General features: G+C 40.4%; 1 long non-coding RNA gene across 1 annotated transcript; it reads left to right on the top strand.

Moving 5' to 3' along the window:
• The first annotated feature begins 13262 nt into the window (after positions 1-13262).
• Positions 13263-16197, top strand: LOC119088847. The gene is made up of 3 exons (XR_005092582.1): positions 13263-13548; positions 14715-14845; positions 15892-16197. It is a non-coding gene; the product is annotated as an uncharacterized LOC119088847 (long non-coding RNA).
• Positions 16198-16634: the final 437 nt, after the last annotated feature.

Here is a 16634-nt window from a genome sequence, read left to right as displayed (position 1 = left end):
TCTAAATCCCACTCAATAGGATCGTTGCAGCAAATCAGGGCTGGCCTAGGTCATTGCTTCCGTGCCCTTTATATTAACATTCTTAAAGTGGTAACTGGTAACATAATTGAAGTCAACCTCTCTGATGGGTTGGTGTTAAGCCATAATAAGATTTTATACAGTATCACTTGTGTGATCTGAGCCAAATTCTTTAAGAAAAGCTTGTGAAAATCTTGAACTCAGGCTTTTCTTTCTTCACCCTAAAACGTCTGAACATAAGTCTGAGAAATAAGTTGTCATGTCTGATGAGTACAATCTTCATTTCCGCAGCTAATTCCAGAAGCAGATGTGACCTGCAGCACGTTTTAGAACTTCCTGACATTTCACCAACCAGCCCATGCTCAACAATGGGAAAGTAAGTTCAAAGTTGACAACCAGTCTCCAAACTTTGAACTTATAAGTAAAACTCCCAGCACCTTCTCACTGAAGTATCTTTTTGGTTAAGTAGCTCATAACTTTGACCGAATACCTAACAAGAAGCAACTTGAGGGATCAAGGGTTTATTTTTGTTCATAGTATGAGGGGACACAATCTGCCATGGCAGAGAAGAAATGACACCAGGAAGAGGTAGCAGCTGTTTGCACAGCATCTGCAAAGAGTGAAGATGAAATGGGCCCAGGTTGTAAGACCTCAGCAACACACACACTCTCTCTCTCTCTCTATCACACACACACACACACACACACACACACACACACACACACACACACACACACAGGAACACACACATGCACACACATGCATGAACACATTCACACAGAAAACACATGGATTAAATGAATAATTACAATCTCACAAACAAGAGCAAGTCTACACATACTTGCTTCAGCATTTAACAAACCATTCTGCAAAACCACTCTGGATAAACATGGGCTAAAATGAACAGGGATTCTGTTGGTGCTAAAAGGACAACCACAGTGACTGAAACAGAGAGTTTGGAACCAGACAAGACTACAGTCACTAAATTATTCACTCAAAGGTGGGAGCTCCAATGATAGTCTACTCTGGGAAGATCATAGAAGGATCTAGATGAGGACTACTTGTTATTGTTTTTTTAACTATTGAATTAATATCACCTAGCACTGTTAATTCACTGCCTTTTTACATTCAGCTCAAAAAACTCAGGTTTTAATTTAGGATTTTGTTTTGTTTTGTTTTGTTTTTAATTCTTGATATAAGGTCTCACTATGTGGTCCAATTAACCTTAACCTCCTGATCCTCTTGCCTCAGCAACCCTAGGTCTGGGATGACAGGCATGCATCACCATACTTGGCTAATAGTTGCGTTTTTAGCGACTTAACAAATCTGATTATCTTACGACTACTTTGTGCCTAATCACTTTAGAACACATTTACATCAGTGAATGGACTCTGGTAACTTGAAGGGATGAATTACATCATAAAACATCTCTACAATCATTTTGAATCCCTACTTTCAAAACAAAAATTGGAAATATGATTCCATTTTTTATGATAAACACCTGCAATACACAAGAACATTTTTCCAAATCATCATCTCAGTTCCCCTACACATCAAAGCACCCTCAGCTTAGGCTATGCAGTGGGAGTGTTATATTATTATATGAAAAAGTGTTTCATATTATTCAAAGAACATTTAAATCAGGGATCACACACTTGTCAAGCATCTTGTAAACAGCCATGGGGATTCCAGAGTTCAGACATTTTGCTGGTCCTTTATTTTCTAGACATTGTGTGATGGTTCCAGAAGAACAGTTTCCATCATTGAGCTCAACCTTGGCTGCATGGTACTCGTACCTCAGATGCCTTTTCAAAATATCAATTCCCAGACTGTAGTAAACACCCATCAAATCGAAGTCTGTGTGGGTAGAAATTTGGCATCTGTCTCTTAAAAAATTCAAGACTCTGGCCAGGGAGGCAGAAAGGCTAACTACAGATCTTCACTCTCCCTCCTCTCCTCCAAATCCAATCCCTCAGTCTCCACCCCTAAGCTCTGTGGCAGACCATTTGCTGCAGCCTCCCTTCTCTCCCTGCCTCCATCTCCAATGGTTCACACAGATCTTACCCCCAAATTTCTTCTCCCAACTCATTGCTTTATCCAGCCCCCAACTCCCCCAGCCATTCTCCTGAAAATATGTTCAACAAAAGCATAGAAAAAAAATTCCCCAGCCTAAAGAAGGAGATGCTATCGAGGTGCAAGCTTACAGCACACCAAAAGACTGGACCAAAAAAGAAATTCCCCTGGGCACATAATAACCAAAACATTAAGCACACAGAACAAAGAAAGAATATTAAAAGCTACAAGGAAAAAGTCACATACAAGGGCAGAACTATTTGATTAACACCCAACTTCTCATTAGAGACTCTAAAGGCCAGAAGGATCTGGACAGATGTGCTGCAGACTCAGAGACCACAGATACCAACCCAGCTACTACATCAAACAAAATTAAGAAAGGGAAATAAAATAGTTACTGATGAGTGAGGAGGGACTAGAATGAGGGGATCAAGTGGAGAAGGGGGAGGAAGAAGGCAGCAAGGGAGGGAATATGGGGAGAGACAGCTAAAATTAAGGGCCTTTTGAGCGGCAGTATAGAAACCTAATACAGTAGAAGCTTCCTAGAATATTCACATGTATGAAAGCCATCTAAATTAAATCACCAAATAATGGGGATACAGAGCACCACCTGGATATCTCTTATCACCGAATGATGCTTTAAGTATCAGGAATCGGTTATATATAATTGAATTGTGTCCAAAGGAGCCTCATGGGAACCTCCAAACAACTCAGACTGTTGCAAAGACTGTAGGTAGTAACTGACGGCAAGGTACTATTGCTGAAAACACCTTTACAACTCATTGGACAGGGAGAAGTCAATCTGGTGCCTACCTAGAGCCTTTACCCCTACAGACTAGTATTCATGGTATTGGAAGGTACTCTGTGTGCTACCAAAGAAGAAAGATAAGCACCCCTAGAAACGCTTTGATCTACAATGGTGTCCTGCATGCAAGATATGCTAATACAATGGTACACAAAGCTTGTGTGAGTAACCAACCAATATCTGATTTGAGTTAAAGTCCACTGAGCAAGATGGAACCCATACCCAACACTTCTTGGGTAACCAAGAACCTAAGACTAGATAGCTTAGGGACCTAAGGGAAAAACAAATACTACTTTTCTATGATAAGAACATAGCAATAAAATGACTCCTGATGACATTTTGCTATACTCATAGATCAGTGCCTTGCTCAGTCGGCATTAGAGAAGCTTTCTCCTGCAGTAGATGGAAACAAATACAGATACCCACAACCAGATAATATGCAGAGAGAGCAAGATAGACTTTGGAACACTCAGTCCTAAATGGTATATATCTATCAAATCCCTCCTCTCAGGGCTCAGGGAACCCAGCAGAAGAGGAAGCAGTAAGAATGTAAGAGCCAGAGGGAATGGAAAAACACCAAGGAAACCATAATCAAAATATATGATGTGAGAATCAACAGGGTTTGATTTGATAAACACATGAACTCACAGAGACTGAGGCAGCATACACAGAGCCCGCAAGGGTCTGCAGAGAAAGGAGAAGTGGACACATGTTCTGTCCTTAACCCAGAAGCTATCATCAACTGATGACCATTTACAAATGAAAATCTAGTGTTCTCCAAGGAAGTGTTGCTGGGGAAACAAACTGCTCTTAGGCCAGTAGTAGATGGCCAACAGAAAACAAACTCAATGGCATCTTTGGAGGTTCCTTGTTTCATAATATCATATCAGAAGTTTTTAATCTTTTTAATTTTAATTTCAGATATATATATACACATATATATATATATATAACTTTTCTATTGTTTTATCCTAAAAGTCCTTTTTGTATATATTATGACTTCCTATTTAGTGTTTCTATGGGACTCCTGAGTGTGTGAACAAGTGGATCTTGGCATCCATATCTGTTTCTTTTCTCTTTTCTTGGGCTCTTTTCCTTCTGTTTGTTTTGTTCTGTTCTGATGTGTTAGTTTCATTCTATCATTTATATTATATTATTATCCCTTAGAATAATGTTTGCTTTCTAATGAGAGACAGAAAGGGAGAAGATGTAGCTAGAGTTTTCCTGCCTGGCCCACAGTCAGGACAAATCTTTGTCACCCGCCAGTCCCACAGCTGCTCAGACCCAACCAAGTAAACACAGAGACTTATATTGCTTACAAACTGTATGGCCATGGCAGGCTTCTTGCTAACTGTTCTTATATCTTAAATTAACCCATTTCCATAAATCTATACCTTGCCACGTGGCTCGTGGCTTACTGACATCTTTTCATGCTGCTTGTCAGGGTGGTGACTGGCAGTGACTCCTTCTGCCTTCCTGTTCTTTTATTTCTCCTCTCTGTTAGTCCCGCCTATACTTCTACCTAGCCACGGGCCAATCAGTGTTTTATTTATTGACCAATCAGAGCAATTTGACATACAGACCATCCCACAGCACAGCCAAGTGCAGAACATCTCAGACACCTGCACTCAGGCCCATGGTCCTAATCATCCTCTATGCAGACCTGCTGGGTAAAGCCATGAGGAACCCGAGAATGGGCTCCCATAGGACATACAGAACATCCCACAGCAAGAAGATCCAATGGAAGGGGAGGTGGGAGGAACTGGGAGGAGTAGAGGAAGAGGAAACCATAATCAGAATATATTATGTGAGAAAAAAATATCCATTCTCAATAACAGGAAAAAGAAACTTTTCCTACAAGACTAGGTCACCGGTTGAATTGTAACTTCGCACTATAGTTTGAAAGAGTTGCTCTAATCTATAGAAGAGTAAAGTTCTGTAACAAATTTTAATCTGAGGAAACAGTAGTTGGCTTATTCAGCAGTAGAGCATGCACTTAGCACACAGTAGGCCCTTATTTGAATCCCTAATGCCACATAAAGGAGAAGGAACCACAAAATCAAGCTTTCTTTTAAAATTCCATAATTAAATTTAATACTTTGTATGCTAATCATATAAAATTAATTAATTAACTAAAACAAAAATAAAACAAGTTGCCTGGCACATAGGAGGTCCTTGTGATAGCAGAGGGTAGTTAGTACCAGCAAGGGTAGAAGCTTCAGGATGAGCTAGAAATGAAAGTCTGAGAGTCACTTTTCAGGTATATTTGTAGTGCCTCTGCCTTTGACATGTCAATCATTGTTCTACTGTAAATTTTCTTAACAGTAATTTTATTTCGTGGTGGTCTTCAAAAAAAAACCAGCAAAATGGTGGTCAATAAACTGCAATAATGATGGCAAAAAAAAAAAAGATTGATTATGCCCTTGTGGGATTTAAATGGGAAATATACTCTATAGACTCAGCTGTTCGAATTCTTGGTCCTCACTTTACTGTCATTATTTGAAAAGGTCATGGGGAAACCTGGCCGGATGAAGGTCAGTAGGATGGGCTCTGAAAGTTCCCAGCCTCAGCTCTCCTTTGCTTGGCTCTCTCTGCTTCATTCTTGCTGATGTAGATGTGATCCCTCAGCTTTCTGCTATAGATGCCTGCTGCTATACCTTCCCTGCTGTTATGGACTGTCCCCCTGGAACCATGAGCCAGAATAAACTTTTTTCATAAGTTGCTTTTGTCATTGTGGTTTTTTTTTTCAGAGCAAAGAAAGGTAACTAATATAGCCCTCAAGGTTGAAAATGATTGACAGACACTGACTCTCCTCTTCTCCCATACAATAGTGTGTTTTTAGTTCCATTTCAGATACGAAATGAACAAAAAGCCACCTTCTACCTATGAGGCAGTGGGACACTGACCCTCCTTGGCCACCATTGTCTATATTGTATTCCCTCCAGGGAGGTGGGTAAGGAGTCACAAAAATTAGTATAATTCAAAACAAGTACTAAGATGAGTGTTCAGTGTTTCCTCTTCCAACTAGATTCCCCTTACAGTGCTCTATTGGACAAACCTTAATAAAGTGCAGGTGTAAAAGACACACACATCCACATTCAAGAAATCCCCAGCAGAAACATAATTTTGTGTTCGTCAAGATCAAGTTGAGAACCATTGTTCTGAGCCATGTTCAGTTGCACTTATGACTGCCAGGGTTGACCACAAACCAGTCATTGGTAAGTGTTCAACAGCAGTAAGGTGACTAACCAATAGTGAAAGACTACAAGGGCCTCGGCCTCAGCAAAGGTCCCTGGTGCTCTGTTCTTGTGAATCCTCGGTAAATTCTAAGCTGTGACAGTTCACTGTGTGACTACTTGGGGCAGTGCTGAAAGTATGGATTTCACAGGAGACCCCAAATTGTGAGTGGTATTTCTCAGCAACATCCTTTTTTTTGGTTTTTCGAGACAGGGTTTCTCTGCGTAGCTTTGCGCCTTTCCTGGATCTCGCTCTGTAGACCAGGCTGGCCTCAAATTCACAAAGATCCGCCTGCCTCTGCCTCCCGAGTGCTGGGATTAAAGACGTGCGCCACCACCGCCTGGCAGCAACACCCATTTTTAAACGTCCTCCTGAGGGTCATCGCGATCCTCTGTGTCCGTAGCTACTGCTACGCGTGGATTCCTTCCCCTTCCACTCTGTATCGTTCCTCACCTCCCCATACACATTTAGTCGAGAGTACAGCCCTCCATGTCTTCCTGTGAGCCTTTGCTGCTCTTTTTAGATCCTTTCAGCATTTACTCTCAGTGACCAAGCAAATTACCTTCACCTGTGGGGCACCTAGGCATCAGGCATCAGTATCTCTGAAAACGTCTGAAAAAAATCAGCACACAGGAGAACCATAGCACCATAATATATGTTGGAGAGTAGACACGGCACATGTAAAGCAGCCCGGATATATAATTTCAGCCTTTGCTTAACATTTAAAAAAAAAAAAAATTTAAACAAAAAAAGAAAGCATTCTCACAATGTCTGGGAATTCTGTTTTCCTTGAATTTTTTAACTCCACCTTAGTTTTTCTCCCCCGTGGCATACACATTTATTCATATGCATTTGAGTGTTTTAGCTGCTGTCATATTTAAAGGGAAGCAAAACCTGCCTTAAAATAATGGTCTCTGAGCAATCATTTACTGGAGTAAACATTACTGAAAGGATTGGCATTCCCTCACCGATGAGCCAAGACTACCATCTAGTGGCAACTACCTTTGAATTGAAAATGTGAAGTGTCAGCTTTAAGTGTCTGGTGAGTTCCAAGACATAGTTGCCTAAAGCAAAATCCATGTGTTTATTGTAAAAGAAGCTTTGTACTTTCAAATTGTGTGAGGAAATATTCCCTAAAATAAATTGTTGTTATTAAGCTGAGCTTCTAAAAGAAAATCGATTTCTTGGTTCTGTTCAATATTTTTGTTTTGCTTAATTCGGGGGTTATATGACTGATAGATGAAATTGTTGTGACGAAATACATAGTTTGGAGCCGGAGAGATGCCTCAGTGGCTACGAGCACATAATGTTCATGCAAAAGACCCAAGTTGTGTTCCAAGCACCCACATCAGGCAGCTTACAATTGCTTATAACCAGCTCCAAGGGATCCAAGCCATATACTGGCCTCCACAAGCACCTACACATACACACACACACACACACACACACACACACACACACACACACACACACACACACACACACACACACACACACACACACACACACACTTAAAAATAAAACAAAGGGAAGAAATAATATGTCTACATGTACCCAAAGTGAAATATTTAGTGACAAAACCTTAGTGTGTAATGAGTTTACACATAGCTTCCCTTAAAAAGATGTATCCACATACCAAGCCCTGAAACTTCTGAGTGTGACCTTTGTGGTGAAAGGGTCTCTGTCTGTGTAATTTAGTTAGGAAACTTAAAGCCAGTTCATAGTCTGAATTCAGGGACATATACCCTTCAAGTGAGACAAGGAGGAGAGAAGACTTGGGAGAAGATGCAAGACTCTTGGTCACATGGACAAAGCAGTAGAGACTAGAAGTAGGAAGGGACAAGGTTTAAGTCTGCCCTGGAGCCTCAGAGCAAACACCATCCTGCTAGCACCTTGGTTTCAGATTTCTGGCCTACAGAACCTTGAGAGAATAAATTATTACTGTCGTAAGACCTCCAGTTACTGGTAATTCATTATGGAAGACCTCAGAAACAAGCACAATCTATTCTTTCTTTTTCAGCATCCTCATGTTTGGAAATGACTCAGATACTTGCAAGCTTTCAAACAAACACGTGTAAACCTATTGAACTATAATTGACAACAAAAAAATGTTTCATGGTCTACACACTATTTGTGAAGGTATTTGGATGTCAAATGTTTCACTTAACATGTTTTCCACAAAAATAGCTAAAACAGAAGGTTATTCAACTAACATTCCCCTTTCTAGGGTTGAAAGTGAAGCAATACGAGTTTTATCTGAATATGAGTACATGTAATTAGAATCGCTCAGATGTCAGGTGTAGTCAGGAAAACATTGTAAACTCAATAGGAATGTTCATGAGCTGCCCATGAGATGAGATATTTGGAAGCTATGTGGACACTAAAAGCAACAGTGTCAGTACAATTGAATGGAGGCATTCATAAAAATGTTGTTTGCATCAGCAGATAGTAACTAAATATTTGGGAACTGGAAGGAGGGAAATGTACAAACAATCAAAAGCAGCTAAGTCCTTCCAGGATGTGTGGAATCCACACGTCATATCACAGGTTTGGGTTCTCCAAATAAAGCATAATGGAGTCTGTTTCAAATTATTCAGTGACTTCAGAGTCCACAAGTAACCACAGAAGAGCAATGGATCAGCCAACAGGAGCCTCTATTGTATGTCTGACATTGTAGGGGCTGTTTGTCCTCTAGGGAAATGGGGTTTCTATGTAATGTAGGATTCAAGTAAAATGGGGGTTCTGTTATGCCCACAAGTAAGTCCATTACATGTATTGATAGAACTTTGGAACTTGAGAGTTTGCAACTGAGTGTCCCTGAACTCCACACCTGATGATGGAGCACCCTGATGTGCCCAAGGGTTAGGTTCTCATAACTTCCACAATAAACATACCCACGTATGATATTACATGAGCTTATAAGTTACCTGGGAACAAAGAATGCACATGGAGAGGAGATTACTGCCTTTATTGAATTCACTCCATATCTCTAATTCACCTTATTTTTAGCATTTTAGACACAACAAGAAAAGAGAACAAGAATTGCTCTGACAGTGATGACTTTCACTGGTGACGGTGACATAGCTTGGTGGAAGGCCTGCCTAGCATACCAGAGACCCTAGGTTTGATCCCTGTCACTGCCTGTAATCCTAGCCACACCAGACGTGGAAGCTAGAGGTTCAGGGCTTCAATCTCATCCTCCACCTCAACCAGCTGGAGGCCAGCTGGACGGCATTAGACTCCGTCTCAACATAACAATAGCTAGATTGTTTCTGATAGCAATGGCTCTGATTTTTTAAATTCATGGAAGCAAAGTTGCTTCTTCTCCCTCAATAGCTGCTATGGCTTGGTTCACAAATGTCCTCCACTATTTCTAGGTAGAAGACACTATCATAACTGGTGACACATTGAGTATGGGGAAATGTCAGGAGGACCCTAGTGGGAAAAATGAGTAATTGGTTTGGAATGTTTTTATTATGGTAATTTGGTTTTTAATTTGGATTTAGGTTGGGCTTGGGTGGCTTTTCATGGTGCTGGGGTTGAATCCAGGACCTTGACAATGTTAAGCAAGTGCTCTGCCACTGTGTTACTTCATAGCCAAAAGCAAGTCACTGGGAGATGCATGTCCTTTAACGGTATGTTGGGACCTTGGACTGACTCTGAGTATCTGTCTCCTTGACTTCTTCCTCCCTGTTTCTCAACTCTAATGAGTTCAGCATCCTTCCCTGCTCATGATGTTCCACAGACCCAGAAGTGACACAGCCCAGTGGCCATGGACAGAAATCTCTGAACCTGTATGTCAAAATCAGCCTTTCCTCCCGCCTAGCTGACCATCTCACAAGTCTTGTTACATTGATGGAAATCTAACACAGCCATGAAGCCAGCCAAAGAATCCTCAGACTATGTGAAGAATTTGCCCCCAAAGTCATATAACCAATAAAGAAAGCCTTCTTGTGCAAAGCCTATGATGCTCCCTGGTTAATGGGGGAATGCTGCCTAATAAGGGCCTCAAGTAAGACTCTCTTTAATGAACTGACCACTAGCCAAGTGCCTCCCTAATCCCATTCCAGCTGACTTCACTGGATGTTCATAAATGACTAGAACTTGTCTCTTCATCCTTTCAACTATAACACTCAGCAATGTGATAATCTGTAACAAGATGCAAAATAAATATTTATAGATGAACAGATAGAAGGTATAAGAAAAGGGTGAAGAGTTTGTGAGGGGGGACAACAAGGAACATTTTGGAAGTGTTTTCCATTGGTATATTTAAGAATCACTCACTGGTAAGTATCTCAACCATGTTGATCTTATAAAATACTTAAAGGATACCAGGGCTCAACAAATACAAACTACTTATAGTTTGAGCTTCAAATGAGCTCTTGGTAACCAGATGCTAATCAAAAAGGTAATCTAATTCAGGACTTTGTTATGTTCAGACATGTGATGAAAATTAATCACACTCAAGTAATAGTGAAGATTTGGCCTGAGATTGATGGAAATAAGAGAAATGTGAGCTGGGAAGAAATGAGTAGCACTTTGCTGAAAGGTTTGTTGGTGGTTTGCTTGTACATTAAAACCAATCATGAACACACTTCAATCTCAATTTTAGTGACTGAAGTTTTCTTAGGGTTATTTAATTTACTTATGGGTTTTTTTTTCATCCTGAGTTTTCTTGATGGCACCTAAGTATTTCTGAGGCCATTAATTGGTCTCTCTGACAACCTCTAGGGCCAAAAAATCTCTTTCTCCTAGTAGACATGAGAAGCTGTCAAACTGCCTTAGATCTTAGATAATGAGATGTTCTTGTTTCATGCTCCTCTTGCAAAAAAAAAAAAATCACCCATGGCAATCTGAAGGCACTAGCCCTGCACCCATGGCCATCCTCACTGTTGAGTGCCTACTGTATCCCTGTTCTGGCCTCACTGTTGAGTGCCTACTGTGTGCCTCACTGTTGAATGCTCACTGTTCCCCGTTCTAAAGAGACAATGTTTGGGCAAGATACAAGCAATGATGTGCGCAAGGAAATCAGCAAAGGTTTCAAAATGATTTTATAAAGAAAAAGAAATAAACTTAGATGCATAAGAATCCCATTGTATGACATCATGAAATTTACAGCCAAAGCAATAGAACTGGAAAAAAAATCATCTTGAGTGAGGTAACCCAAACTCAGAAAGACAAACATGGTATATATTCACTTATAAGTGGATATTAGCTGTAAAGTAAAAGATAATCATGCTACTATACACAGACCCAGAGAGGCTAAGTAACAAGGAGGGAGGGCTTAAGGGGGGACACAAGGATCTCCCTGGGAAAGGCAAATAGATTTCAAGGGTAGACTGGCGGAAGATAGGGTTGGGAATAGGAGGGATCAGGTAGAGGAAGGTGGAGGTAGAAAATATTGGGAGAAACAACTGGAATTTCAGGGCATTTCAAGGTGAAATGAAAACCAAATGCAATGGAAACCCATGGGATCTACAAGAGTAACCCTAGAAAAGACTCCTAGTAATGAGGAACTTGGAACCTGAACCAGACATCTTCTGTAACCAGGCAAACCCTCAAATAGAGGGATTGGGACACCAACCCAGACACAAAATCTTTGACCCACAGTTTGTCCTGCCTGCAACTCTGAGACCAGAGCATAGCATAATTGTCATCAAATAGACCAGAGAGACTTTCATCCAGCAGCTGATGGGAGCCTCTGCAGAGTCCCACAGCCAAATATTAGGTGGAGCCTGGAAAATCCTGCTGAGGAGGGGTAGGAAGGGTCAGAGGAACTAGAGGAGTCAGAAACACCATGAGAACACAGCCCCAGGACTCAAGGGGGCTCTACAGGGAGCCTGTAGAGGTCTGACCTAAGTCTTCTGCATATCTGTTATGGCTAAGTAGCTTGGTATTCTTGTGGAATTCCTAACAGTGGGAGTGGGGATGGCCACTGACTCTTTAGCCTACTTGTGGGACACTTTTCCTCTTACTGGGTTGCTTCATCCAACCTTGATGTGATGGTATGTGCCTGGTCTTATTGTAGCTGGTTATGCTTTGTGTGGTTGATGTTCCTGGGAGGCCTGCTCTTTCTGAGGGGAGCTGGAGAGGGAGTGAATCTGGGGGAGAAGGGATGTGGGGGAAAAGTCAGGGGAGGGGAGAGAGTGGAGACTGCTGTTGTGATGTAATATATGAGAATAATTTTTTAAAAAAGAATCCATTGTAAATGTTGAAGTGTGGAGGGAAATAATAAACCAAAAGCTTGCAATAGACATAAGAGGATTAATCTTAACTTCGCAATAAGTAAAAAAAAAAAAGGCCCATTTTAAAAAAAAAAAGTAAATGAACATGTATACAACAAATAGACATTCCCAGTGGTTTCCTGCGGAAAAAACAAGGGGTTCTGGAATGTATGTGCTCAATGGACCTACTAAAAAGCTTAACAGTACAAAGAGTCCCTAGTTTATAATGTTTTGACATGCAATTTATCTTTTATGGTAGTATGAATGTGGCATGCATTTAATGGACAATATAATTGAAATTTCTGTTTTGATTTTGTTTCCCGGCCTAGCAATGTATAGCATGATCCTCTGTTGATGCTTGGTGTAAGGAAAAACAACAGATTCTCCGCAATCTGCTGTGTTGCTGGTATCTTTGGTATTGTTATGTTTCCATATGCCATCCTGTCTACAAAGTACCCATCTGTGGTTTTTACTTCTGGCATATTAAACACATTTTCAGCTTCCTATGAATTTATCAGGAAGCCACTCCATTATAAACCAAGGAATCTCTGTATTTGAAATTGATACTGGCTGTCAAGAGTTAGCCTATTCTAAGGATCCTTCAACAAAGCAAGTGGCCCGGTTTTGCAGAAGGCTTCGTTTGGGTTCTTTCCTCATGGTTCATCAGTTATTAACTGCCCTCTGCCCAGGCTTTTCTGTCTATGTAGTACAGAAGGGTATTTGAACATGGTGTTTGAAATCACTGCCCTCCTGCCTTTTGATCTCTTTTGGATAAACTGCAAAGCAATTACCATAAATAGAGTAGCAGGCAAGTACAGAGCCTACTATAGTTTGGGTGTGTTTGAGTGTATCCCCCAGGATCCATGTGTTGGAAGCCTGGCCCCAGTGTTGCAAGGCCAAGAAATGGCTGGACCTTGAAGGGTGGAGTCTGGTGGGAGTTAGCTGGCTAGGTCTTAGGCACTGTCCTCAGTGAGATTAAGATTGCTCTCCAGTGACATTTAATTATCTCCTGAGAGGAAGTTATTACAAATGAGTGAGCCTGACTCCACAGTCCCTTACTCTCCTCCTCACTTTCCAGCTTCTGTCTTGCCATAAGATCTCTCCTTTTCTCCCAGACATCACCATGATGAGACATACACAGAGGGGCTTTACCCAAGCAAGCTCCATGCTGTTGCTGTTGCCTCCAAAACTGTGAGTGAAGTAAATTCCTTTTCCTTTGTGTTTTGTATGGAGGTTTGGGAAAAGTGTGTGTGTGTGTTTGTCTGTCTGTCTGTCTGTCTGTCTGTCTGTGTCTGTGTGTCTGTGTGTGTGTCTGTGTCTGTGTGTGTGTGTGTGTCTGTGTCTGTGTGTGCCTGCCACGTGCAAAGGGATGTCAGAAGTCAGCTTTATGTGCCTTTCCTTGAGAGTCATCCATCTTGGTTTTTAAGACAAGGTCTCTCCCTGAAACCTGAGGTTTCTAACTTGGCTAGGCTACTTGGCCATCAAGCCCCAAAGATCCACCTATCTCCATCTCCCCAGCACTGAAATTATAAGCATATACCACTTCTCCCCCACTTTTTACATGGGTTCTGAGAGTTGAATTCGGGTCCTCTTCCTTGTGAAGCTAGCCCTTTACTGACTGAGCCACCCTCCCAGCCCCATAAGATTCTTATTCTTTAGAAATACTTAGCCCCCAGCATGTTGTCATAGCAATATTTCTGTGTCTTTCACATGGTAGCACTGTGGGTTTGGACAATTTAACCCACGGTCTGAATCTTACTTTCCAGTTCAATAACATAAAGATAGTAAAATTACCCACCTCTTGAGGATAATAGGAGATGTTCTGTGTTCAGCAGTCCTCATATACTACAGTAAGATGGTAACAGCTGAATGTGTGACTATATTTTGTTACCATTGTTCTATTTATCATCAGTGAAGTATGGAACTCTACAGCCTGAGTAGAAACCAAACTAAGGGGTCTCCAGCCATTTGCTTTGTTGTTGTTGTTTGTTTGTTTGTTTTTCCTATTGATCTCTGTCCCCTTTGGCAACCTGGTGGGGGGGGGGAATGATAGTAACAGAGTTGTCAATCATCGGAGACTAATTGAACTCATGATCATGGTTACATTAGGGACAGTCCCATTAGTATCAGACACAGTAGTAACAGCAGTGTAGCTAATGATTTCTGGATGGTGATGGCACATCCAAGAACTTAGATGACAAGATACAGACTCTCATCACAGATTACTTCTGTGTTTATCTGTCTCTGTGGTGACCTCCCTCACTGACTTCTCATTCATAAAACTGTGTAGACACAGGGCTCATGGTTTCTTGAAAACTATGAAAGTCATTACTTGAAACTTATTTCCTTTTGAAAAGAAGAAGAAGAGGAGGAGGAGGAGGAGGAGGAAGAAGAAGAAGAAACCCTTGCAATGTTTTGATAACCAAACTAGCGTTTCATTCCTGAAGGTTTGGAAAGGCCCCAGGAGATTTTCAAAACTGCTCTCTGTGTGAGTATTCTTTATTTAGCTTCTCATTTCTCTACCTGAATCTTTACTTATATGAAACTATCTTGATCACGTGATAGTAACCAGGTATACTACTGTACATGGCCATATTTAAATTTTTTTTTATGATCTTGATTTCCTGGTGTTCTGTGTGATGCAATAATGGAAAGCCCAGCTTTGAACAGAGAGATGGGCACATTTTATTTCCCCAAGTAATAGTGATAGTAATGGCATTGTTCACTTCCCTTGTAAGCTCCAGCATGTACTTCAACACTTCACTCTGCCTCGTCTGTTTTAAGCACACTATGTTGCGGGGTCCGAGATGCACTTTCCAAGGCAGGACAACTCCTACTGGCTGCACCCAATGGACCAGACCTACAATAGATTGGGAAATTAAACCCACACTGCTAAGGGGCTCTCTTGCTTCTAAGACAGCCTTTTTGTTTTGAAACTGCAGCACCTAAAAACTCACCAGCTTGATTCATTCTGTGCTGACACACAGGCGGAACAAACTACATAATTCCAGATCTCTTAGTATCCTGAAAACCAACCCAGCCACTATAAGGTCCAGTAAAAACAAAATCTAATACAATATTTACAATGAAGTGCAGGTGGGACATCAAATCTCCCTGTTCAGGGTGTTCCCAGATCATGCACTGTGTCTATCTTCATTTTTTCTGGTCTTGACCTGAATCCTCTATAATAATATTATAATAGTAAGTGTATATGCTGATGGTCATCTATGTTCATATATATGTATAACATGAATATGTCATTAGTATATAAACAAGTGTCTATGCAATCATTCCACACCCCCAGGGTCCCCAAGGTCTACTAAAATCCTTGAATGCTCAAGCCCCTTCTCTATAGCATAGTATTTATTTTGTATATGCATTGTACATATTTTAGATGACTTAGAATATCTTATACACTGTAGATGATGTCTACATAGTTGTTGAATTTTTTAAGGAATAGTGACAAGAACCTGTATAAAAAACAAACCAATAGAATAATAATTTTGTCTTGTTTTGCTTTGGTTTTCTATGTAGGTCTCATTATGAACCCCTAGCTGGCCTTGGACTCATTATATAGACCAGCTTGGCCCTGAATTTAGAGAGATCTGCCAGTCTCTGCCTCCTGAGTGCTGAGATTATTGTGCCACCACACCTGACTAAGAATAATAATTTTAACTGAGAAAATTACATGAAACTTGAATTTCAGTGTTCATGAATAAAACTTTATACCTGTTCAAAACCAAGTCTGTACACATTCAATCAGATGCAATTTTATGCAAAGAATTTCCTGTATTTGGTTTAATCTGCAGATACAGAATAAAAATATGTGAATACAGTGAATGGACTCTATATATGTATCATAAACCTGTGTGCATACATGTACCTATAAGTACCTACATACTATACATGTATGAATGTATCTATATAGATAATACATTTATATATGTAATGTTTGTTTACATATAGTAATGTGATTTATGTTATATATGGAATAGGTGTTTATATGTGACATGTCTTATATATGTTATATGTAATGTGTAGTATGATTTCTTTTTATTTTTTGTTGAAAAAAACTTATTTTCATACAGTATCTCTGATCACAGTTTCCCCTCCCTCATCTCCTCCCAGATCCTCCCATCTTCTCACCCTTCCAATTTCATAACTTCTTTCTCTCTCAAGAAAACAGAGGTAAATAAAAAAATGAACAATGATAAAACAAAATGAACAAATTAACAAACAAAAAAGAAAAGAAAGAAAAAAATTAAACAAAGGTAGAA

The sequence above is a fragment of the Peromyscus leucopus genome, chromosome 12 (genome assembly GCF_004664715.2).
Source record: "Peromyscus leucopus breed LL Stock chromosome 12, UCI_PerLeu_2.1, whole genome shotgun sequence".
Classification (NCBI taxonomy): domain Eukaryota; kingdom Metazoa; phylum Chordata; class Mammalia; order Rodentia; family Cricetidae; genus Peromyscus; species Peromyscus leucopus.
This window is presented reverse-complemented; position numbering and strand designations above follow the sequence as displayed.